The following is a 21,822-nucleotide window of genomic DNA, read 5'->3' on the forward strand; positions in this document are numbered from 1 at the left end:
AGGTTACTGGGGGAAGATACTCCATCACCTCTATATCTACTTTACTTTCACTCCACTTTTCAGCCAGATTACCCTCTTTCTCGCTGGGTCCTCGCGTCCTGCCGGGCCGGGCTGGTCATGCACTAAACTGGATTCACTGACCAGGCCTCTAAAGCTGATTAACTCTAATGAGGTCCACTACTCACCGGGGTTCGGCTCGCCCCGCGGCGCTCAGAAAAACCTGTTTTTAACCTGTTCTGTGTTTTACACTAACGGTAATGCATCATTTTTAAATCAGGTAGTCCACATTTTGACATTTCTAGTTTTTACCTTTCGATTTCAATAAATTATATGACTACAAATTAAAAAAAGTTGGGACGGCAGGGAAAATGCAACATACAGCTCTGTAAAAAATGAAGAGATCACTTCAGTTTCTGAATCAGTTTCTCTGATTTTACTATTTATAGGTTTATGTTTGAGTAAAATGAACATTGTTGTTTTATTCTATAAACTACAGACAACATTTCTCCCAAATTCCAAATAAAAATATTCTCATTTAGAGCATTTATTTACAGAAAATGAGAAATGACTGAAATAACAAAAAAGATGCAGAGCTTTCAGACCTCAAATAATGCAAAGAAAACAAGTTCATATTCATAAAGTTTTAAGAGTTCAGAAATAATCAATATTTGGTGGAATAACCCTGGTTTTTAATCACAGTTTAATTAATGTATCTTGGCATCATGTTCTCCTCCACCAGTCTTACACACTGCTTTTGGATAACTTTATGCTGCTTTACTCCTGGTGCAAAAAATTCAAGTAGTTCAGTTTGGTGGTTTGATGGTTTGTGAGGTTTTCAATGGGAAAGGTGTATGCTAAGTACTGTATAACTCACAGTTTTAAGTTCATTTAACACATTTTGTATTTTTTAAGAGTTAAGACACATAAAATAAGCAAGATATCGTGACAGATTGCTCAAATACTTTTTTTTGTAGTGAATTAAATGAATTTGAGCAGATAAAACATGAAATATCTTGCTTTTATTTGCAATCAAATAACAAAAGCAAAAGTAAATGTAAGAAACACTGATTTTTTTTACTAACTTACCTACTAACTTTTTTACACATTCACACCAGAGAGGCCGCCAAATACCTACAGACTTTAATTTTGTTGTATGTTTTTGTTTTATTTAATTGCTGTATGCTGGTAGTTTTAGCACAGGATTGCTAATACTAACAGCTTTTATAAAATGCTATTAAATGTAAGAATGTGCATTTTAATTACACACTACATGTACACATTTAAAACTATAGATTTGAGAGAAAAACAATCTAAATTAGTTAATTTTCCCCTCTTTATTTTATTTTATTTCTGCAGGCCGTATTTTCATTCTAAAGGCTGCAGAAGCTCTACACTTAGCTGCACTTCATCACACTGCAGATTAGTGTGTGTGTGTGTGTGTGTGTGTGTGTGTGTGTATAAAGCTCTGGCTGAGGCTGATCCTGTCCTTACACATATAATGTCATTAATTCTAAAAGCAGCAACTTCTAAAAGTGTCGACGTCGCCTTAATATCGGTTTTGCTCTCGTTTCTCAATTAAAAACTTCAACACTAAAAACAGTAAAACTGCAGATTAGAACAGCTTAACACTGTTTCTAACTTTTCCTTTAACTTTTATTTGATTGCAAACAGTATTAACTCAAGATATTTAATGTTTTATCTGCTTTAGCACACTAACAAACATCCATTTCTGCATTTCAGACCCAAAAGTTATGATGTTAGGATGGAGGGAATTTAGGGCTAATATATATATAACCATGTGATTTTAATCATAATTTTGCACAAAAACAAAAAACAAATCTTATATCTATAGGTCCACAAACTTGCAGACTGTTGCTTTTATTTGATTACAATTTTTTTTTTTTTTTTTTTTTTTATAGGCGTATACTTGCATTTTCAGTGCTGCAATTACACATTCTCACCAGAGAGGTCGCTTAATCTCATATCCTCAAATCCACAATCTTACAGACTGTTGCTTTAATTTTTATATATGTATATTTTGTTATTTTATTGCTGCATTCTATTATTTTTAGTGCAGGAATGCTTTAGCGATGCAATTACACATTCTGGCCAGTGATGTCACCAAATCCCAAAGTCCAAAAAGTTGCAGACTGTCGCTTTAATTTGGTTACAATTTATTTTATTTTTGTAATCTATTAACGCATATTTGTTTTTTCAGTGCAGGAAGGCTTTAGTGATTCAATTACACATTCTCACCAGAGAGGCTGACAAATCACAAAATCCAAAAACTTGCAGACTGTTTCTTTAATTTGGTTGCAATTTATTTTATTTTTGTATTTTATTGACGCTTATTGGTATTTTCAGTGCAGGAAGGCTTTAGTGATTCAATTACACATTCTCACCAGAGAGGTCACCAAACCTCATATCCATAATTCCACAATCTTACAGACTGCTGCTTTAATTTTATAAGATTTTTGTTGAGTTTTTTGTTATTTTATTGGCATATGCTGGTAGTTTTTGTGCAGGAAGGCTTTAGCGATGAAATAAAAAAAAAAATTCTCACCAGAGATGTCACCAAATCCCAAACACCACAAATGCACAGATTGTTGCTTTAATTTTATTAACTTTTTGTAATTTTATTGGCATATGTTGGTATTTTTAGTGCATGCAATTACACATTCTCACCAGAGAGGCTGACAAATCACAAAATCCAAAAACTTGCAGACTGTTTCTTTAATTTGGTTGCAATTTATTTTATTTTTGTATTTTATTGACGCTTATTGGTATTTTCAGTGCAGGAAGGCTTTAGTGATGCAATTACACATTCTCACCAGAGAGGTCACCAAATCTCATATCTACAAATCCACAAACTTACAGACTGCTGCTTTAATTTGATTAGATTTTGTTGTTTTATTTTGGCATTTTATTGGCATGTGCTGGCATATACAATTACACATTCTCACGAGTCATATCACCAAATCCCAAAATCCAAAAACTTGCAGACTGTTGCTTTAATTTGGTTACACTTTATTTTATTTTTGTATTTTATTGAAGCATATTTGTATTTTCAGTGCAGGAAGGCTTTAGTGATGCAATTACACATTCTCACCAGAGAGGTCGCCAAATCTCATATCTACAAATCCACAAACTTACAGACTGCTGCTTTAATTTGATTACAATTGATTTGTATTTTCAGTGCAGGAAGGCTTTAGTGATGCAGTTACATCTTCTCACCAGATCTCATATCCACAAATCCACAAACCTACAGCTGCTGCTTTTAATTTCATTAGATTTTTGTTGAGGTTTTTGTTATTTTATTGGGGTAAACTGGTATTTTTAGCGCAGGAATGCTTTTGCGAAGTTACGGACGAGTTTTTTTTTTTTACGCTGAAGCCTCTCTCTTTATCTTTTTATAGATCTGACCTAAGCAGCTCCTGATCTGAGGGCTGGCTTTCTCTCAGGTCTTTCACAAATCTCTTCATGATGTTACCTCGCCGACACCCGGCCTCTTACGTCAGATTCGTGGCTCAGGGGTAAAACGCTCGCTCACTGCTGCCCCCTGCAGGCAGGAGGGGTATCTGCTGATCCTTTACCCTGATTCACCCTGAGTTACTGAGTTACTGAGTGACTGAGTGAGGGTTTACCTGTCTGAGGTGTGCGATCGCTGATCCTGCTCTGATATTTATATAAAAGGTTTTTATAGTTATTTAATAAATAGAGTTATTTAAAAATTACAGGTCTGATTTAACCTGGTAGGAATTACATCACCCTGTTACAGGTCTGGCACTCAGGCGGCGTTTAAAGCCGTGTCTCGATATAGGTCGACTCAGTGCTTTAACGCTAAGCTGATATGAGATAATCCCAACCAAAAGTGTCCCAGCCTCCCAAACAGGGGTTCTCATTCAGGTACTGTAAATATATATAAATATATACACACTATATTCACTATATATAGACTTAAACAATTAAGATTTTCACCCCCGCTGCCCGGGTAACGCCGCCCTGGCCTGCCCTGGTGTGACTGTGGGTTCACTCTGGAGCTCCTCCCCGGATTATTCACTAGAGTTGAGGCTTGCAAAAGTATTCATACCCCTTGAACCAATGCAAAGTAGTCCGATAATCGTCGGTGAAGTGGAAAAGCATTCAGCCCTCTTTACAAAATCCAGTGCAATCAATCAAGTGCCTTCAGAAATCACATAATTAGTCTCAGTTTACAGTTATAATAAAAAACGTATGTGATCTCTTTGAGATTATACTTTTCTGCATAAATTGGTGATTAAATGTGTTCTGATCTTCATCTACGTCACAACAATAGACAAACACAGTCTGATTAAACTAAAACCACACTAAAAAATATATGTTTGCATGATTTTATTAAACACAACATGTTAATATTCACAGTGAGGGGAAAAAAGTATGTGAACCTCTAGACTTATGATAATCTTTTCTAAGAGCTAATGCGCTAATTGGAGGCAGGATGTGATGAGATGTGATTGGATGTGTTGGTTAAAGCTGTTCTGCCCTATAAAAATATCAACACACCAGTTTTAAGTTTTGAGCTGTTCTTAAGAAGCTTGATTGCTTGGTGTGAATCATGCCTCACACAAAAGATCAAGCTCTCAGAAGACCTACGTTCAAGAATTGTTGACTTTAAGCATGAAGCTGGAAAGGGTTACAAAAGTATCTCTAAAAGCCTCAATGTTTATGTGTCCACGGTAAGACAGACGCTCTACAAATGGAGAAAGTTCAGCACTGTTGCTGCTACTCTCTCTGGGCGTGGTAAAGTCCTGTAAAGGTGACTGTAAGAGCACAGCACATGCAGAATGATCAATGAGGTGAGGAAGAATCCTAGAGTCTCAGCTGAAGACTAAATACAGAAATCTCTGGCACATGCTCACATTTTTGTTTATAAATCTACAATAAGGAAAACATTAAACAAGAATGGAGTTGATGGGAGGACACCACGGAGAAAGACACTGCTGTCCAAAAAAAAACACAAAAAGCTGCAGGTTTGAAGTTTGCAAAAGAGCACCTGGATGTTCCACAGCAGTACTGGATAAATATTCTGTGGACAGATGAAACCAAAATTGAGTTGTTTGAAAGGAAAACACACAACGCACAGCACACCATCATCAAAACCTCATCCCCACTGTGAAACATGGTGTTGGCAGCATCATGCTGTGGGGATGAGCTTTTCTTCAGCAGGGACAGATTTAGGAGGCTGGTCAGAGTTGATGGAGGGAAGATGGATGGAGATAAATAAATACAGAACAATCCTGGAAGAAGAAAAGCTGTTGGAGGCTGTAAAAGACTCGAGATCTTCCAGCAAGACGATGACCCTAAACATACAGCCAGAGCTACAGTGGAGCTATAATGATTTAGATCAGAGAATATTCATGTGTTCATGTGAACTTTTCATAAAGATGTTTTACAAAGAAGAATAGAGTAAAAATCTCTAGATAATGTCTCTAGATTATCAAAGTACTGATATTGAAGAGATTAATACTGAATATTAGCACTTTGTGTTGATTTATTACTTAAAATCTTGTGCAGGGGTGTCCAAACTACGACCCGTTTCCTTTTTTGGAGCGGCCCGCGAGGTATTTTAGAGATAGAATGAAAGTTGTCCCGCTGTTAAGCAGGTTTTTATAATGTGAGATTCAAAGTTTGAACGCAAGGTGTCAGAAACGGGCCAAAGAGTCTAAAAGCGGAGAGAGTGCGCAGTTATAGCGCAGAAAAACGGGCCAAAGAGTCTAAAAGTGGCGAGAGTGCTCAGTTCTACTGCAGACAAACGGGCCAAAGAGTCTAAAAGCGGAGAGAGTGCGCATTTCTAGAGCAGAAAAACAGGCCAAAGAGTCTAAAAGTGGCGAGAGTGCTCAGTTCTACTACAGACAAACGGGCCAAAGAGTCTAAAAGCGGAGAGAGTGCGCATTTCTAGCGCAGAAAAACGGGGAAAAGACTCTAAAAGCGGAGAGAGTGCGCATTTTCAGCGCAAAAAAACGGGCAAAAGACTCTATAAGCGGAGAGAGTGTGCATTTCTAGCGCAGAAAAACGGGCAAAAGACTCTAAAAGTTGCCGTAATTAAGGAGTTTTATATTAAGAGACATCATGAAATGAAAAACCACTTTGAAAAATCTTAGTTTACACAACACTGTCAAAGATAAAGATAGTAAGTCAAGTAAAATGGTGTGTAAATGAAATAATCAGGAAAATGTATTATTTAAAGTGGTATATTTCATTATTTGTTTTATTACAGAGTCTGTGGCCCGTGACTTCAAATATATTTCTCCTTCTGCCCCCAACAAAAAATGTTTGGACACCCCTGCCCTAGTGAAAAAGAAGTAGATTAAAGTACTGTTACTAATCATTATTATACTATAGTGCACTAAAGTACTAAAGTGTTCTTGTAGCCATATTATTATATTATATCAGTGTATTTAAAGAGCGCTAAAATGGAACATCTTTTTTTTTATTTGTACTTATTATACTTTAATTACAGTATAAAAATAGTACAAAAGTTACTTAAATTGTGCTAAGTGTGCTTAACTGTACTCAAATAGAACTATTTTAAATATACTTTAAATACGTAACATTTAAACTTTTAAACAATACTTCATGTATGTAACCCCATATATGTATATTTTAAATATACTTACAGTAAAATTATAATACATTTAATTATTATAGTATTACAACTGTATCACTATTTATTATTATACACCAGGTATATTAGATTAGAAATGCACTAAGAATTGATGTTAAATATATGTGATATATTTATTAATTTATTTAGAGTACAAATATATATGCTTCTTGTTCCTGTCTTTTGTAGGTAGCATAGAACACTTCTAGTATACTTTATACGTTGGGTATTAAAAAATATATATGTTTTAATATACTGTACTATAATGTTAAGATTTTTTTACATTTTTAAAATAAACAGTATTAACTTATGATACGTTTAAGTACTTAAGCAATGTTTAAGTGAACTAATGTAACAGTTGTAACAGTTTTAACACACTTTGCTAATAAAATGTACAAAAGTATATTTCGAAATATAAAGTATATATTAGAAGTATATTGAATTACATTAAACTGAAAGTGAACTTCATAGTAGTCTATTTATTCAAAACTACAAACTATATTGTACTTTTTAAAAATGTACAATCAAATTTTACTTTCAAACCATTTGATTAAAGCATAATATTAATGTACTTTTAATATATTTTAAGTAAGTACATAAATCTGCTAGTACAAGTCTCCCGTTTTGACGCTTTAAAGCGGGCGGCGGAAAATTTCCCTTATTTTTAAATCCAGAACTTGACAGGTATGTTAATATATTTACAGCATACTTAGACATTTCTCAATATGTTTTAGATAAAATTAAGTATATATATATATATTTCGCCAGGGTGTAAGGTGATAAAATGTGTTACAATGAAAACTACGTTTATTAAACATTATTTATTATATTATTAGTGAACCATAAGAAGTAGGTGACATCAGTGCTAAACTACAGGTCAAATCGGAAGGTTAACATTAACGTCAACGAAGATCTAATTCGTCTATTTCCAGCCCCTCCAGCACTTCTGCACGTCTGAAAGCTGATAATTATCTTTCCTCACATTATGATAAATTCTATCAGATGACACAAAGCAGGAAGAGTCGCACTATAGAGTGGAAAATTGACATAATGAGTCAATTTAGGTATGAAAAGTGCTGTATAAATAAAGATTATTACAGTGTAATTACCCTCGTATGAAAGGACGTTTACCCGACTGACCCCAGTCTACAGCCTTTTACAGACCTGACCAACAGTTTAATGACTTTTATCAGATTTCACACATCATGAACCCAAGATACTTCACCTTATTTAATATATTAATAAACATCAATACAGTGAAACACTGGAACGATTAGGCGTTTACCTGTTTGTAATGTTGCCTTTCTTTCTTACAACACTTAAAAAAAGTGTTTACTCTGGTAAAAAAGTTAGAAAAATATTGAGAAAAACATATATTGAGAAATATCTGAGCAAAGTATGCTGTAAATATGCTAAGAGATTCATGTACTTAATTAAAACATATTAAAAATACATTAATATCATGCTTTCATCAAATGTTCGACAGTAAACTTTGATCGTACGTATATGTAAAATATAAGTACAATATAGTGTATTTAAAAAAAAAAGTTTAATGTACAGTCATTGAACTTATTTCCAAATATACTTTTGTACGTTTTTAGAAAAAAAAAACGGGTCAAAGAGTCTAAAAGTGGCGAGAGTGCTCAGTTCTACTGCAGAAAAATGGGCCAAAGAGTCTAAAAGTGGAGAGAGTGCGCATTTCTAGCGCAGAAAAACGGGACAAAGAGTCTAAAAGTGATCAGCTAATTACTGTTTCATTTTTAAACTGTCTTTATTAATTTAGGATTACAGGATTTACTGTGAGCAATAATGAACAAAAATTAATTTAGTTAACTAGTTATCTAGAAGCCAGATGTAGTGGATAGTCAGAATTTAGTACAGTACTTTATGTTTGTAGTTTAAAGCAGTTTCTTAACCCCGATCACTGCCCCAAAACTGTGTTTTCCACCTGATCCAGCTGATCAGCTAATAAACAGTCATTTACTGAGTTTACTGAGTTTAATCATGTATATCCAGCAGTGCATTAGACACATCATACCACCACTTACTTTATTAAATGTCTTTAAAGCAGAGAAAGCTCTAGAATATGTAGAACAGTGTTAATATTCAGTAGAATATGTAAGAACAGGGTTCACAGTAAGGCCACATGTCCTGACGTTTATAATTAAAATCTTTATGAAACGTAAAGTTACATTCTTTTACATAAAAGGACACCAATCTTTAGAAGAGCTCTTAATAGAAAAATAAAAGCGTAAGAGTGGAGAAAATGTAAATATACAATAGAATTGACATGCCAATACATGATAATAATAATAATAACCAAATCTGTTATATTATTTTAAATATTAGGTGGTAACTGATCATTTTTGTCAGATGTATATGTATATGCATAATTTTTTCTTACAACAGTAAATGTAATGTGAAGTAACATGTTTAGGTTGTAAAATCACCTTGTTAACTAATAAAAAACAAAATACAGAAAAAAAATATATTATTTGTGATTAAAAGTAATTTCCACAAATGTTGTTCTAAGAAACTATAGGGTGGGCTTGGGTTCATATTGGCAAATGTGTCCCCCCCAATATCAAACCTGCTCCTACGCCCTTGGAGAGTGCGCATTTCTAGCGCAGAAAAACGGGCCAAAGAGTCTAAAAGCGGAGAGAGTGCGCATTTCTAGTGCAGAAAAACGGGCCAAAGAGTCTAAAAGGGCCAAGAGTGCGCATTTCTAGTGCAGAAAAACAGGCCAAAGAGTCTAAAAGCGGAGAGAGTGCGCATTTCTAGTGCAGAAAAACAGGCCAAAGAGTCTAAAAGCGGAGAGAGTGCACATTTCTAGCGCAGAAAAACAGGCCAAAGAGTCTAAAAGCGGAGAGAGTGCACATTTCTAGCACAGAAAAACAGGCCAAAGAGTCTAAAAGCGGAGAGAGTGCACATTTCTAGCGCAGAAAAACAGGCCAAAGAGTCTAAAAGCGGAGAGAGTGCACATTTCTAGCGCAGAAAAACAGGCCAAAGAGTCTAAAAGCGGAGAGAGTGCGCATTTCTAGCGCAGAAAAACGGGCCAAAGAGTCTAAAAGCGGAGAGAGTGCGCATTTCTAGTGCAGAAAAACGGGCCAAAGAGTCTAAAAGCGGAGAGGGTGCGCAGTTTTAGCGCAGAAAAACGGGCCAAAGAGTCTAAAAGGGCCGAGAGTGCGCATTTCTAGTGCAGAAAAACAGGCCAAAGAGTCTAAAAGCGGAGAGAGTGCGCATTTCTAGTGCAGAAAAACAGGCCAAAGAGTCTAAAAGCGGAGAGAGTGCGCATTTCTAGTGCAGAAAAACAGGCCAAAGAGTCTAAAAGCGGAGAGAGTGCGCATTTCTAGTGCAGAAAAACAGGCCAAAGAGTCTAAAAGCGGAGAGAGTGCGCATTTCTAGCGCAGAAAAACAGGCCAAAGAGTCTAAAAGCGGAGAGAGTGCGCATTTCTAGTGCAGAAAAACAGGCCAAAGAGTCTAAAAGCGGAGAGAGTGCGCATTTCTAGCTCAGAAAAACGGGCCAAAGAGTCTAAAAGCGGAGAGAGTGCACATTTCTAGCGCAAAAAAAGGGGCAAAAAACTCTAAAAGCGGAGAGAGTGCGCATTTCTAGCGCAAAAAAACGGGGCAAAGAGTCTAAAAGTTGGCGTAATTAAGGAGTTTAATATTAAGAGACATCATGAAATGAAACATCAATTTGAAAAACCTTAGTTTACACAACACTGTCAAAGATAAAGATGGTAAGTCAAGTAAAATGGTGTGTAAATGAAATAATCAGGAAAAAGTATTATTTAAAGTGGTATATTTCATTATTAGTTTTATTAGAGAGTCTGTGGTCCGTGACTTCAAATATATTTCTCCTTCTGCCCCCAACCAAAAATGCTTGGACACCCCTGCCCTAGTGAAAAAGAAGTAGATTAAAGTACTGTTACTAATCATTATTATACTATAGTGCACTAAAGTACTAAAGTGTTCTTGTAGCCACATTATTATATTATATCAGTGTATTTAAAGAGCGCTAAAATGGAACATCTTTTTTTTTATTTGTACTTATTATACTTTAATTACAGTATAAAAATAGTACAAAAGTTACTTAAATTGTGCTAAGTGTGCTTAACTGTACTCAAATAGAACTATTTTAAATATACTTTAAATACGTAACATTTAAACTTTTAAACAATACTTCATGTATGTAACCCCATATATGTATATTTTAAATATACTTACAGTAAAATTATAATACATTTAATTATTATAGTATTACAACTGTATCACTATTTATTATTATACACCAGGTATATTAGATTAGAAATGCACTAAGAATTGATGTTAAATATATGTGATATATTTATTAATTTATTTAGAGTACAAATATACATGCTTCTTGTTCCTGTCTTTTGTAGGTAGCATAGAACACTTCTAGTATACTTTATACGTTGGGTATTAAAAAATATATATGTTTTAATATACTGTACTATAATGTTAAGATTTTTTTACATTTTTAAAATAAACAGTATTAACTTATGATACGTTTAAGTACTTAAGCAATGTTTAAGTGAACTAATGTAACAGTTGTAACAGTTTTAACACACTTTGCTAATAAAATGTACAAAAGTATATTTCGAAATATAAAGTATATATTAGAAGTATATTGAATTACATTAAACTGAAAGTGAACTTCATAGTAGTCTATTTATTCAAAACTACAAACTATATTGTACTTTTTAAAAATGTACAATCAAATTTTACTTTCAAACCATTTGATTAAAGCATAATATTAATGTACTTTTAATATATTTTAAGTAAGTACATAAATCTGCTAGTACAAGTCTCCCGTTTTGACGCTTTAAAGCGGGCGGCGGAAAATTTCCCTTATTTTTAAATCCAGAACTTGACAGGTATGTTAATATATTTACAGCATACTTAGACATTTCTCAATATGTTTTAGATAAAATTAAGTATATATATATATATTTCGCCAGGGTGTAAGGTGATAAAATGTGTTACAATGAAAACTACGTTTATTAAACATTATTTATTATATTATTAGTGAACCATAAGAAGTAGGTGACATCAGTGCTAAACTACAGGTCAAATCGGAAGGTTAACATTAACGTCAACGAAGATCTAATTCGTCTATTTCCAGCCCCTCCAGCACTTCTGCACGTCTGAAAGCTGATAATTATCTTTCCTCACATTATGATAAATTCTATCAGATGACACAAAGCAGGAAGAGTCGCACTATAGAGTGGAAAATTGACATAATGAGTCAATTTAGGTATGAAAAGTGCTGTATAAATAAAGATTATTACAGTGTAATTACCCTCGTATGAAAGGACGTTTACCCGACTGACCCCAGTCTACAGCCTTTTACAGACCTGACCAACAGTTTAATGACTTTTATCAGATTTCACACATCATGAACCCAAGATACTTCACCTTATTTAATATATTAATAAACATCAATACAGTGAAACACTGGAACGATTAGGCGTTTACCTGTTTGTAATGTTGCCTTTCTTTCTTACAACACTTAAAAAAAGTGTTTACTCTGGTAAAAAAGTTAGAAAAATATTGAGAAAAACATATATTGAGAAATATCTGAGCAAAGTATGCTGTAAATATGCTAAGAGATTCATGTACTTAATTAAAACATATTAAAAATACATTAATATCATGCTTTCATCAAATGTTCGACAGTAAACTTTGATCGTACGTATATGTAAAATATAAGTACAATATAGTGTATTTAAAAAAAAAAGTTTAATGTACAGTCATTGAACTTATTTCCAAATATACTTTTGTACGTTTTTAGAAAAAAAAAACGGGTCAAAGAGTCTAAAAGTGGCGAGAGTGCTCAGTTCTACTGCAGAAAAATGGGCCAAAGAGTCTAAAAGTGGAGAGAGTGCGCATTTCTAGCGCAGAAAAACGGGACAAAGAGTCTAAAAGTGATCAGCTAATTACTGTTTCATTTTTAAACTGTCTTTATTAATTTAGGATTACAGGATTTACTGTGAGCAATAATGAACAAAAATTAATTTAGTTAACTAGTTATCTAGAAGCCAGATGTAGTGGATAGTCAGAATTTAGTACAGTACTTTATGTTTGTAGTTTAAAGCAGTTTCTTAACCCCGATCACTGCCCCAAAACTGTGTTTTCCACCTGATCCAGCTGATCAGCTAATAAACAGTCATTTACTGAGTTTACTGAGTTTAATCATGTATATCCAGCAGTGCATTAGACACATCATACCACCACTTACTTTATTAAATGTCTTTAAAGCAGAGAAAGCTCTAGAATATGTAGAACAGTGTTAATATTCAGTAGAATATGTAAGAACAGGGTTCACAGTAAGGCCACATGTCCTGACGTTTATAATTAAAATCTTTATGAAACGTAAAGTTACATTCTTTTACATAAAAGGACACCAATCTTTAGAAGAGCTCTTAATAGAAAAATAAAAGCGTAAGAGTGGAGAAAATGTAAATATACAATAGAATTGACATGCCAATACATGATAATAATAATAATAACCAAATCTGTTATATTATTTTAAATATTAGGTGGTAACTGATCATTTTTGTCAGATGTATATGTATATGCATAATTTTTTCTTACAACAGTAAATGTAATGTGAAGTAACATGTTTAGGTTGTAAAATCACCTTGTTAACTAATAAAAAACAAAATACAGAAAAAAAATATATTATTTGTGATTAAAAGTAATTTCCACAAATGTTGTTCTAAGAAACTATAGGGTGGGCTTGGGTTCATATTGGCAAATGTGTCCCCCCCAATATCAAACCTGCTCCTACGCCCTTGGAGAGTGCGCATTTCTAGCGCAGAAAAACGGGCCAAAGAGTCTAAAAGCGGAGAGAGTGCGCATTTCTAGTGCAGAAAAACGGGCCAAAGAGTCTAAAAGGGCCAAGAGTGCGCATTTCTAGTGCAGAAAAACAGGCCAAAGAGTCTAAAAGCGGAGAGAGTGCGCATTTCTAGTGCAGAAAAACAGGCCAAAGAGTCTAAAAGCGGAGAGAGTGCACATTTCTAGCGCAGAAAAACAGGCCAAAGAGTCTAAAAGCGGAGAGAGTGCACATTTCTAGCACAGAAAAACAGGCCAAAGAGTCTAAAAGCGGAGAGAGTGCACATTTCTAGCGCAGAAAAACAGGCCAAAGAGTCTAAAAGCGGAGAGAGTGCACATTTCTAGCGCAGAAAAACAGGCCAAAGAGTCTAAAAGCGGAGAGAGTGCGCATTTCTAGCGCAGAAAAACGGGCCAAAGAGTCTAAAAGCGGAGAGAGTGCGCATTTCTAGTGCAGAAAAACGGGCCAAAGAGTCTAAAAGCGGAGAGGGTGCGCAGTTTTAGCGCAGAAAAACGGGCCAAAGAGTCTAAAAGGGCCGAGAGTGCGCATTTCTAGTGCAGAAAAACAGGCCAAAGAGTCTAAAAGCGGAGAGAGTGCGCATTTCTAGTGCAGAAAAACAGGCCAAAGAGTCTAAAAGCGGAGAGAGTGCGCATTTCTAGTGCAGAAAAACAGGCCAAAGAGTCTAAAAGCGGAGAGAGTGCGCATTTCTAGTGCAGAAAAACAGGCCAAAGAGTCTAAAAGCGGAGAGAGTGCGCATTTCTAGCGCAGAAAAACAGGCCAAAGAGTCTAAAAGCGGAGAGAGTGCGCATTTCTAGTGCAGAAAAACAGGCCAAAGAGTCTAAAAGCGGAGAGAGTGCGCATTTCTAGCTCAGAAAAACGGGCCAAAGAGTCTAAAAGCGGAGAGAGTGCACATTTCTAGCGCAAAAAAAGGGGCAAAAAACTCTAAAAGCGGAGAGAGTGCGCATTTCTAGCGCAAAAAAACGGGGCAAAGAGTCTAAAAGTTGGCGTAATTAAGGAGTTTAATATTAAGAGACATCATGAAATGAAACATCAATTTGAAAAACCTTAGTTTACACAACACTGTCAAAGATAAAGATGGTAAGTCAAGTAAAATGGTGTGTAAATGAAATAATCAGGAAAAAGTATTATTTAAAGTGGTATATTTCATTATTAGTTTTATTAGAGAGTCTGTGGTCCGTGACTTCAAATATATTTCTCCTTCTGCCCCCAACCAAAAATGCTTGGACACCCCTGCCCTAGTGAAAAAGAAGTAGATTAAAGTACTGTTACTAATCATTATTATACTATAGTGCACTAAAGTACTAAAGTGTTCTTGTAGCCACATTATTATATTATATCAGTGTATTTAAAGAGCGCTAAAATGGAACATCTTTTTTTTTATTTGTACTTATTATACTTTAATTACAGTATAAAAATAGTACAAAAGTTACTTAAATTGTGCTAAGTGTGCTTAACTGTACTCAAATAGAACTATTTTAAATATACTTTAAATACGTAACATTTAAACTTTTAAACAATACTTCATGTATGTAACCCCATATATGTATATTTTAAATATACTTACAGTAAAATTATAATACATTTAATTATTATAGTATTACAACTGTATCACTATTTATTATTATACACCAGGTATATTAGATTAGAAATGCACTAAGAATTGATGTTAAATATATGTGATATATTTATTAATTTATTTAGAGTACAAATATACATGCTTCTTGTTCCTGTCTTTTGTAGGTAGCATAGAACACTTCTAGTATACTTTATACGTTGGGTATTAAAAAATATATATGTTTTAATATACTGTACTATAATGTTAAGATTTTTTTACATTTTTAAAATAAACAGTATTAACTTATGATACGTTTAAGTACTTAAGCAATGTTTAAGTGAACTAATGTAACAGTTGTAACAGTTTTAACACACTTTGCTAATAAAATGTACAAAAGTATATTTCGAAATATAAAGTATATATTAGAAGTATATTGAATTACATTAAACTGAAAGTGAACTTCATAGTAGTCTATTTATTCAAAACTACAAACTATATTGTACTTTTTAAAAATGTACAATCAAATTTTACTTTCAAACCATTTGATTAAAGCATAATATTAATGTACTTTTAATATATTTTAAGTAAGTACATAAATCTGCTAGTACAAGTCTCCCGTTTTGACGCTTTAAAGCGGGCGGCGGAAAATTTCCCTTATTTTTAAATCCAGAACTGGTATGTTAATATATTTACAGCATACTTAGACATTTCTCAATATGTTTTAGATAAAATTAAGTATATATATATATATTTCGCCAGGGTGTAAGGTGATAAAATGTGTTACAATGAAAACTACGTTTATTAAACATTATTTATTATATTATTAGTGAACCATAAGAAGTAGGTGACATCAGTGCTAAACTACAGGTCAAATCGGAAGGTTAACATTAACGTCAACGAAGATCTAATTCGTCTATTTCCAGCCCCTCCAGCACTTCTGCACGTCTGAAAGCTGATAATTATCTTTCCTCACATTATGATAAATTCTATCAGATGACACAAAGCAGGAAGAGTCGCACTATAGAGTGGAAAATTGACATAATGAGTCAATTTAGGTATGAAAAGTGCTGTATAAATAAAGATTATTACAGTGTAATTACCCTCGTATGAAAGGACGTTTACCCGACTGACCCCAGTCTACAGCCTTTTACAGACCTGACCAACAGTTTAATGACTTTTATCAGATTTCACACATCATGAACCCAAGATACTTCACCTTATTTAATATATTAATAAACATCAATACAGTGAAACACTGGAACGATTAGGCGTTTACCTGTTTGTAATGTTGCCTTTCTTTCTTACAACACTTAAAAAAAGTGTTTACACTGGTAAAAAAGTTAGAAAAATATTGAGAAAAACATATATTGAGAAATATCTGAGCAAAGTATGCTGTAAATATGCTAAGAGATTCATGTACTTAATTAAAACATATTAAAAATACATTAATATCATGCTTTCATCAAATGTTCGACAGTAAACTTTGATCGTACGTATATGTAAAATATAAGTACAATATAGTGTATTTAAAAAAAAGAATAGACCGCTATATAGTGCACTTTTAGTCTAATGTACAGTAAATCAACTTATTTCCAAATATACTTTTGTACGTTTTAAGAAGAGTAGTTCACTTAAAATACAATGTATCGTGTAACTTTTTAGAAAATGAATTAAATTACTACTACTAATTAAAAAAAAAACGTAAGTATGTTTGTGACACGCTAAAAATTGTAGTACAGTATATTAAAATATATAAACATATATATTTTATACCCAACGTATAAAGTATACTAGAAGTGTGCTACGCTACTTACAAAAGACAGGAACAAGAAACATGTATATATTTTTTAATGTTATGTAAATATATATAGATCACATATATTTAACACCAATTCTTAGTACATATACTCTACATATAATATACCTGGTGTATAATAATAAGTAGTGATGCAGTTGTAATACTCATTATTAAATGTATTATAATAATTTTACTGTAAGCATATTTAAAATATACATATATATATAGGGTTACATACATTAAGTAGATTAAATGTTTAAATGTTACTTATATGTTAGTATAATGTTAGTATATTTATGCACCAGTAGTGTAAAGTATAAAGTTATCCAAAAGCAGTGTGTAAGACTGGTGGAGGAGAACATGATGCATGAAAAAAAAAACTGTGATTAAAAACCAACCAGGATTATTCCACCAAATATTGATTATTTCTGAACTCTTAAAACTTTATGAATATGAACTTGTTTTCTTTGTATTATTTGAGGTCTGAAAGCTCTGCATCTTTTTTGTTATTTCAGTCATTTCTCATTTTCTGTAAATAAATGCTCTAAATGAGAATATTTTTATTTGTAATTTGGGAGAAATGTTGTCTGTAGTTTATAGAATAAAACAACAATGTTCATTTTACTCAAACATAAACCTATAAATAGCAGAATCAGAGAAACTGATTCAGAAAGGGATTTTAATCATGATTTTTAATGCCATTAATCACAGAATATAGTTGTAAATAATACAATTATATATTTTTTTTAAAGATTAACACCACTAACACAAACACAAAAAAGCTAAAATTGATCCTTTAGTTTACATTACAACGCTTCGTTTTATTAAAAAGCTTAGCCTTATGAAGAAAAGGTGCGATTAATCGCGATTAATCGCAGAATTCAGTTGAGATCGACAGAAACAGTGAAGTTGAGTGGATAAAACCTATACAAAACCTAACTTCTGTTGGATTTATATCGTCTGCAATCAAATTAAATCAAAGTAAAATCGAGATTAATGTTCTGATAACATTATAATAATATCCAGCATGAATCTATAATAACATTAACATGCTGCCCTCTAGTGCCCAGCTGTATAACACTGTTATGATGAATCATCACCAGTGGAGGACAGGGACAGATGATAAAAAATAAATGTACAATACATTTACTATAATGCAATAATATCAGCAACATTTTTGAATATGGTGATTATTGATATTATACCATGAAATATGGCGCCATATCACTCCCCCTCTAATTATCACATCAGGGTTCTACTTTAATACTGTTTTATTAAAAGAAAAATTCACACTGTTCTCATTATTTCCTATTATATATCTACTAGAGACTTTAGATTCTATCTGTTCAGTATCATTTATTTTACATTAATCCTGGATATATGGAGATATATTGATATTGGAGTGCAGTATTATTATTATTATTATTATTATTATTATTAGTATTATTAGTATCATTGACTTCTGTCACTGTAAATCTGATAAAATTCTTATATTTTTTAATATCTCAGTTATTAGGGGTGTGCTATATCATATCGTATCATATCGTATCGTACGCAGTAATAAAATTTAATTTTCATTTAGTTGCAGTAGTGTATTCTTGAAACATTTTATTTTAATCAGTGTTTTGTCATATCGCCAAGAGTATCGTTATCACAAAAAAAAAACATTAAATATTGTGATATTATTTTAAGGGCCATATCGCCCACCCCTACTGCTAATAGGATAGGACTCTCTCTGAAGCAGATTCATATATATATATATATATATACATATTTATTTATATATATACAGCTCTGTAAAAAATAAAGAGAGCACTTCAGTTTCTGAATCAGTTTCTCTGATTTTGCTATTTATAGGTTCATGTTTGAGTAAAATGAACATTGTTGTTTTATTCTATAAACTACAGACAACATTTCTCCCAAATTACAAATAAACATATTCTCATTTAGAGCATTTATTTACAGAAAATGAGAAATGTCTGAAATAACAAAAAAGATGCAGAACTTTCAGACCTCAAATAATGCAAAGAAAACAAGTTCATATTCATAAAGTTTTAAGAGTTCAGAAATAATCAATATTTGGTGGAATAACCCTGGTTTTTAGTTACAGTTCTCCTCCACCAGTCTTACACACTTACACACGGATATCGCAGTGTCTCTCAGACATATCCTCATGGATGAAGGAGCATCACCTTCAATTAAATCTCTCAAAGACTGAACTTCTGGTTATACCAGCAAAACTATCTTTTCAACACAACCTCTCTATAAGCATCGACTCTCTCTCTCTCTCACCGACAAAGGTTGCTAGGAACCTGGGTGTTCTGGTTGATGACCAACTCTCCTTCACGCACCATGTGGCCTCAGTTGCTCGGTCCTGCCGCTTTGCGCTCTATAACATCCGAAAAATTAGACCGTTCCTGACGCAACAGGCCACCCAACTCCTGGTGCAAGCGGTCGTCATCTCACGCCTCGACTACTGCAATGCCCTGCTAACTGGCCTCCCGGCCTGTGTAGTAAAACCACTCCAGATGATCCAGAACGCAGCAGCACATCTGGTCTTCAACCAGCCAAAACGGGCACATGTCACCCCGCTGCTCATTGAGCTCCACTGGCTACCAGTTGATGCTCGCATTAAATTCAAAGTGCTTACAATCGCCTACAAGGTGATGACAGAACAGCTCCTTCCTACCTGCACTCGCTCCTGAAGGCTTACGCTACCTCCCGGCCGCTGCGCTCCTCCAATGAACGTCGCCTCGCTTTACCAAACAAACATTCACACAAAGCAATCCAGACTGTTCTCATACAGAGTTCCCCAATGGTGGAACAAACTACCCTCCACTACCAGATCAGGAGAATCTCTCACTATCTTTAATAAACTCCTGAAGACAGAGCTCTTCAAAGAGCACTTACTCTCCTAACACCTCTAACACACTAACTAATTCTAACCTCATTTCCTTCTTCCTCTTCTCTACTCCTCTATCCCTTTATTTCCCTTCGACCTCCTTTAAGCCCTATCTAAAAATGGGTTATCTTAATTCCTATTACTTTTGTACTTCATTATTGTAAGTCGCTTTGGACAAAAGTGTCTGCCAAATGAAATGTAATGTAATGTAATGAAATGTAACGTAATGTAAAACACACTGCTTTTGGATAACTTTATGCTGCTTTACTCCTGGTGTAAAAATTCAAGCAGTTCAGTTTGGTGGTTTGATGGTTTGTGATCATCCATCTTCCTCTTGATTATATTCCAGAGGTTTATAATTTGGTAAAATCAAATAAACTCATCATTTTTAAGTGCTCTTATTTTTTTCCAGAGCTGTATATATATATATGTGTGTGTGTGTGTATGACCTGAGGACTGTAGAGGGGTATAAATCCCTGATATTGAGACAGTGTGGAGCTGTGAAACTGTGTTTTCTGGAATAATAAAGCACCTGCAATATGATGCTACAAAAAGTGCAATTTTGAGATTTATCATAATATACAGTAGAAGGCAGTGCAACAAAAAAATATAGATCATACAAAAAACAACAATCACACAGTTTGATTAATCACAACTTTATTAAACACCATATTTTACTTTTTTAACAGGTACACTTTTAATACAAGGTTTTAAAATATAAATATAGAATATGTATTTTATATTTTACATTCTTAGATGATCAGTTTTGAACATGGACTGGATTTGAACTGGATTTTCTCAGTCAGTTTTATGAGGTGGAGTCACCTGGAATTCAGGCGTTCAGTTAACAGCTGTGCTGAACTCAGTTATGTCAATAAATAAATGAATCAAAAGTTTAAAAAACAACATTAAAGATGAATTATGCTTAAATAACAAACTAGTAAGATATTTATTTTTATATTAATTATAATTATTCGTTACCGCTTTAATCACCATGTTACGTTTATTATTTAAAATATTTATTAATTTATTTTTATATACGAATTTTGGCCGTTTTTAGGACGGATGCAGACGTTTAAACTGGTCTTCAGTCTCGAGGAACGTTAAAGACGATCAGTTTTCTAAGTTGGGATCTGGAGCTACATCTTCCTGACTTCCTCGCTGTGTTCCAGGCTGCATCATCACCTCATGTTTAGGGACTACGTCTAAATACCAAATGGGATTGCTGGTCACCGCTCTTAAAGAAAGATCTGTACTAGCTGTCCGTCTGAAGCTAGTGAAGCTCTCACTGTTGGCGCTGTCCACGTTGGCGATCATATCCACGCCTGGATATGTGCTGAGGCACTGCGGAAGGAATATGGGAAGCTCGGCTTGGAGCTCTTTGCTGCGAAGGCCGTAAAGCATGGGGCAGAGCAACTGGCCGCTGGTGAAAACCAGGAAAGTGACCACGGCCTCGTTCTGGGTTTGGTGCAGGCGGCTGACGATGATCACTTTGGGAACGAAGTACAGGCTGATCTGCAGGGCGTGGAGGAGGATGGTGCAGTGTCCTTTTTTGTTGGACCAGGTGAAGTGACCGGCGCTACACCCTTCCAGGTAGATCAGGAAGTAGCTGCTGGAAATGAGCAGGACTGAGGCGCCGAGCAGGACGAGGGTGCTGGTGATGCAGGCATCACTTTCCAGAGCCGTGGAGCCCTCGGCGTTCGGACCAATCACGAAGCCCCACGGCTCCTGGATGCAGGTTAAGACGGTGAAGACCACAGGGATGATGGAAGCCAGCAGCCAGATCAGGAGCATCATCCAGGGCAACAAGAGCTTGAAGAGCATCGGGTAGTGAAGTGGCCGGAGGATGGACACGCAGGCGCAGAGGCTCGAGGCGGCAAGGGTGACGGTCATGCCGTGGTCCATCACCGCCTAAAGACAGAGGAGACATTAACAACAAAAAAATAAATAAATTGAAAAAAAAAGATTTTCTCAAAAAGTTCTTCTACAAGTAGGTATAGATCCCTCCCTCAGAAGAAGTCTACTGGCTAATCCTGCTGTGTACTTT

This window comes from Astyanax mexicanus, chromosome 4, assembly GCF_023375975.1.
Source record: "Astyanax mexicanus isolate ESR-SI-001 chromosome 4, AstMex3_surface, whole genome shotgun sequence".
In the NCBI taxonomy this organism is placed as follows: Eukaryota; Metazoa; Chordata; class Actinopteri; order Characiformes; family Acestrorhamphidae; genus Astyanax; species Astyanax mexicanus.